Raw genomic sequence first — 6,365 nt, forward strand, 5'->3', positions numbered from 1 at the left:
CTGAGACAAGCAAAAACCTTACAGAAACCCAACAAATCCAGACACATCCTAAATCACCCAAAGTTTTAAATCTATTCTGGATTCATAAATAATTCAATCAAATTTGATTTCCTCTTCAAGAATGAAAAACATGATTGTGATGGATAATTACACCTGACAAAACACACACACTAGTTCCTGTGATAGGAGCCAAATAAACTGAAGTCCCCTGCTTCAATACTGTGCAACTTGTCTTGAAAAACTTGGACAATTTCAAAGCTTTTAAGGACAGTTTGATCAATTTTAGCATGTCAAGTAGAACAACTTTAATTTAGCATCTTCAATTCAGTTATTCAAGAGAACTGAAGAGTGGTTTTCAAGATTTTTTCAGTTTTAACTTAGAAGAACAAGCTTCTAGAAATTCAATGCACTTTAAATGTTCAGATTCAGTATGTTCAAAACTACAACTGAAAAGTTCAAGTACATTTTTCCAATTCATATGAAAGTATTAACCAAGAAAAAAGGAAAGAAAGGAAAATATCCTGTGTAAAAACTGAACCCATAAACGTTTACCAACACTTCAGTTTAGAAAGAAGCCACACTGCCTCCAGATAACAAGTTGCAAACCCTGAACTCACTGGAAATATGAAGACCTAGTAAACAAGAAAATTTGTGAGGATTTAGGTCTTGTACAAAACACCACTTGAGGGAAGGCTGAGAAGCAGATTATACCCAGCTAAGCCCATATTGCTGCTGAATGGGGCAGTCCTGCCCTCCTCCTGTTGCACACTTTCAGCACTTTGTGCAGCCAGAAGAACAGGCAATCCAAGCAGTTGAGTGCAGCCTCACAGCCAGCACAAGAGACAGGGATCATCTTTCAGCAGCCACAACTAAGATTAGGACAGCTCTTCACAAAACAGTAGATTCCACTTATATTCCTGGCCAGGAAAGGTGATAAGATGTTGAACTGCATGCACTTCTACATAGCTATTTAGTCTACTGTATTTTTAAGAAGTCAGATAAAGCCAGTGAACAATGCACTAAATGACATAAGCAGAGCTACATCTGAAATCCAGTTTTAGGGAAATACTAAAATCGGAGGTTGAGTGTTTAGAGACCTGATAACCCTTCATGTGCAACATCTCTGGTGTATTCAACATATCAACAATGAAAAAACCCCTTCAACTAGCTTTACAGACCACAAGCTGACACTTGCCATCAGGCTACAATTCACACTCAAAACACTCAAATTCACACTCAAAATCCCGTCTGTACCTGTAGACAAATTAATCAGGTAACCAAGAAATGGCTTAACCAAGAAATGTGATCCTACATAAAAAACAAGCAGTACAAGACCCATATGAGGCTTTGCAGGGTGAGGTGGAGGTGCAAACAGCCATGCCAGCAGGAATACGGTGTTGCAAAAACAGAACAAGACTCATCCGTGCTATACAACCAGCACTCACCACTGAACAAAAACCACACAAAACCCCCTATAATTCACACCCATGCATCCACCAGCATCACCCATCTACAAAGACCCACCTCAAAAGGAAAAAACCCAAACCACACAAAAAAAAACCTCAAAAAAAAAAAACACCCCAACCCCCCCCCCAAAAAAGCTCTACTTAACTTCCCCTCTTCCCCAAACAAAAAACGCCCCCAAAACAAAACAAAAAACAAACCCAACCACTCATGAAGTCATGGGATGAGAACATAACTGGAATTTCTGGCTTGATTGCTTTTAAGAAATGGAAGTGACACCGATGGGGGGGGGAAGACTTCAGGTTGTTTAATGTTTGTTCTTTAACAAATGTTATCTCCACCCTTTGCTTTTTCCCACACAGCATCGCTTCCCCCATGTGCTGGGGCAGCAACTTCACAGCCACCAGTCAGCACAGACCAGGAAATGGCTGCCATGGAACCTGACATTCCTTTTGCTGCCCCCATGGTTATTTTTAATCTGGATCAGATCACCGCCCAACCACTCTGCACAGCCTTGAACCAACAAAGTGTTGGGACACCACTACAGCTGAAATAAGTGACTGACAGAAAGGCTCCTGCCTGAAGACATCTGATAGAAACTATTTGGTCAACATGACTTATGCCAAGTACCTAAGCTCCAAAATTAGGTTCTTCCACTGCATGATAAGGAAAATGAAGCTACAAACCCCTTTCCTTCCTTCCTAGTTTATGACAGAAAATCCTCTGCAAATGCAGATGCTGTGTAATTATGAAAGTTGTCACAATTTATTATATTGAAATGGTAGGCTATAAAGGGGAAAATAAACAAAAACCACTCCCAGGCTATAACTCACACATCACTTTTAAAGGCCCTTCAACCCTCTGCAGTAAACTCAGCATTATTTGAAGAAGGCTGGAGTGGGAGGGGAAAAAATGTGTTTCTCTTAGGATTACACCCCAACTTCTTCCACAACCCTCCCATTCACTAAAAGGTAAGATTTTTACTTTAAGTTTACAAAGAATGTAACACTATACATATCAAATTTCAGTGTTTGGCTAAAACATACTTTGGTCAAGTAAAAAAAAAAATAAATAGAGTGCATTATTTTTGGGGTAAGATAACAAAATTTATTTTGGAGAGCATCTTTACTCACACAGAGTATTCAATTTAATCGCACTCAACAGTGATACCAACCTTTTCATTCTGGTTATAGGAAAGACACATCCTTAAAACTGAGAAATATGAGTTATCTGTCTTACACATTGACATGTAGAAGGATATCTGAAATTTGCATTTGGTCAAGTAGTTGGAGAACACATGTAATTTAATCTGAAAAAATAAAACTAGATCAAGACAAGTATATAATTGGATTTTCTCTGAGCCTCTGTGATGCTGTCATCCAAAAAAGCACTTATTCTGGCAGTGCCCTCTGTCCTTCCAATTCAAATATACGAGCATAATTTGGTTAAGCTGCTTGGGGAGCCAGACCAGAAGAGTCATCGGGGTCCAAGTCCAGATAATTTCCCCAGTTCAGTTCACTGCACAACTGTACAAAACATGAGTGACACCAACACATGGAACAACCAGACAAAATTGATAATTGCCTGCACTGGCATTTTATCACTGAAAAAGGTTCAATCCACGTATAGTGATGAATGCCTTGATCAAAATAGGATATCCTGATTTTTGAGGGTTATTTCTCAATAGGCAAGGCTTCCTTCTATAGCTTTGGAAGCTTGCAACGTGTTTCCTTATTCAGATATATTCTGTTCTTCAGGTTTCTGCTTTCAGGGAATGCTAATCTGTTTATCAAACTACTGCTTCAGCTAAATTAGACAGTTATAATCAACATCAAACCCAAGACACTGCCATGACTGGCAGATGGAGAAGCTCAGGATAACAGCCATCTGCAATCATTAGCTTCTTCAAGTGCCATACAGAAACCGAGAATTCCCAGGAAGAAGGTAGCAGGAATGAGGCTAAGCACAAAGAGGCTAAGCACACTGCTCTAGTACAGCTCCTGGGTGTTCAGCCACGTTACTGACTAATGAAATTCTCCTGGAGTTAGTAAAAGGGGGAAAAAAAGTTGATCTTAACATGATTTAGCTCATAGTCCCTTCTCCATAACCTCCTTCAGAAGTTATCAGGGGATGCAGACCAGAGCAGCCATGAAAGGGGCAATTCAGGCAGGCTGTCAGGAGGTTTGTGCCCTGCACCTCATCCCTGGTGCTTACTTTACTAATGCACACTCTTCACATGGAAACAAAAAAAAACCTGATCCAGGTTTTCAGGAAGAACAGCCAAGGCACAAACACATAAATAGCCCTCAAAGTACACCACTTAGTTGCTATGGATTGTATTTACATTCAGTTCTTAAACAAACAAGTAAAACATAATTTGTTTACCTCAACTTGATGACTTTTAATGTCGCATGACATCTGGAAAACACAAGCACAGAACAAACAGTGCCAAGCCTTTGGAAAAAAAGATTTGCTATAGCACTGCTCAATAAAAACATGCAGCCATCTGAACTGGAAGGACTGAGGAACCTGGTAAGGATGACCATTCTTTTTATTTCAAACACATCAGTATGAAAAAGGTCATAATATTAAACAAGTTGTGAATTAGCTTTGTTCCCATGCTATTTATTCCCGATTAAAGTACTACAAATTTTTACAAAACACAAGCTTTGAAAACTACTAAACTGCAGAAGTAAAAAAAACCACTTTTTTCATCATCTCTTAGCGAACGTGATTTCCTATATTTTACCCTGAGACTTCTAAACCTTAGCTGCAAGAAAAACAGAAGGGTAACATGAGCAAAACTGTACGTGTAGGAGAAATCAAAGTCCTTCATCTTAGTCACTGTGTCTCTCACTCTGAGATATTAATCATCCATCCCAAGGATATCAAAATGGTATATTAAAACTCATTAATCAACCTATTTATCGTATCAGATATTCAAAGGAGGAACAAGAACTTATGGTACCAATTTTAAGCCTTCCAGTTTCCACAAAGAAGTGGTATTTCTGCACCAGCCATCACATGCTAGCTTCTTATACTGAAAGGACTGTCTCCCAAAAGTTTTTCAGGCAGCATTTACTGTCACCCGTCTGATGATTCAACTAAAAAAGCCCGTGAACAAAAAGAATTGTGCAGTATTACTCAAACAAAAACTGCTCTACCTCCTACACTAAAAACCTGCATTTTGAAATTTAACTCCTTCATCTCATTGTTAAATCCACCAGCTCATTTATAAAGGTAGAACAAAATTTAGTAGTAAGAAACACATCTTCCTAAATATAAATATATCCTATCAAAACCAAACCTAGAAATACAAAATTTTTATTACAGGTTCCCAGAAGGGCAAGTCAAAATTGCTCATTTTATTTTAAAGCCTTAGTAAAGCTATTCTACCTCCAACTTGAATGGTCCCATAAAAATTAATAAAGCAAGTAATGGGATAACTAGCAGGATTAGCCAAAGAGAACAAAGAACGGAGACATTCATTAGATCCAAGGCCGAGATCCCATTGTTTAAGCAGGAATTAAAGCACGTTAACTATTACAAAAGAGTAGCTTTAGCTTCCCACTTGGCCCGTGTTTGCAAATAAATATATTCCCTAGACTCTCTGCACTGCAGGATACTGATGAACTTGGCTGCCTCTGTACTATGGCAGTCGCTGTCTTCGATAAATCGATCCTGCATCTATACCTATTCTATAGTTGTCTCACGAATCCAATTTGCCTAATTGAGCCTTTCGATCTTCAGAAATTACGAGGCAAACTTCAATAGAGGGAGCACTGACCTTGCCTCTCACTTAAAGCTGAGCTAAGCACGGTTCCCGATCATTTACTCATCTTCGGCATCAAACATTAACCCGGGGATTTGCAGGCAAAACCCTCTGCCTGCAGCAGCACCCCGAAGGGAAGCAGTTAGCTGGGCATTAGCCAAAATAGATGCGGAGCAACATCTATTTTGTGGAGCGAGCAGGGACGCTTTAAACACTGCAGGGCACGTGAAACAGCCACAGCGAGCGAGCTCCCTGCGAGAGACGAGCAGCGGCTCCTCATGCTGCTGCTGCTGCTGCTGCGATCTGCCTTTGAAACAAATGGGGGGAAAAAAAAGCAAGCGGAAGAGATATTAAAAAAACTCCATTACGATCTAGAGCCTCTTCTGACCTACCCAAGCGATGTTCGTTTTCGCTTCCAAGTGACTTGAAATTTATGTGCCCACAAACACGTGAAATGTAATTTTATTTATTTATATGAGTAAATTTTAAAAAGTCAGAAGACGCTCATCGATGTTAATCTTGGATTATCACTTTTATATTAACTAATATATGCCTACGTTCCCAACGCTGTTTTAAATTCCTTTCTGCCTGCCAACCTACCAGCAGTGTAGGTTTAAAAATAGTGCATCTGGCAAGCCTTAAAACACGCAGTACGGCTCGCATAACCCCAGAGAGAGGATTTATCAGAAATACAGTTTAAAGGAAAACACGGATAGGAAATGACGCAGCACACAGAACCTCGATGTGACACAGGCAGGGCCACTTCGCACATTCTGCAACATGTCACGACCTATACCTGTTCTCCGGTTTAATGAATAGTTTTCGCTATATCAATCACGAGTTAATTTTAAATTTCGATTGAAACGCACAAGATTTTAAATTACGTCGCATTTCCTGCTTTGTCGCGCTTTGCGGAACGCGGCTGCAGGACTTCCTTTTACACGGCGTCCTTCGCGCCGAGCACTGCGGGCCCGCTCCTGCACAATAAAGAGCGGCCTGCGGCTCCTGGTGAGGCGGCGGGAGCGCTCCCGGCGCCCCGGGCCCGGCAGCCGCAGGCGCTAGGCCGCAGGGAACACCCTCACACGAGGCCGCGGCTGGAGAAAGGCCGCGGGCCGCACCGCCCCCACCG

Source organism: Parus major, chromosome 1A, assembly GCF_001522545.3.
Source record: "Parus major isolate Abel chromosome 1A, Parus_major1.1, whole genome shotgun sequence".
NCBI classification, from domain to species: Eukaryota; Metazoa; Chordata; class Aves; order Passeriformes; family Paridae; genus Parus; species Parus major.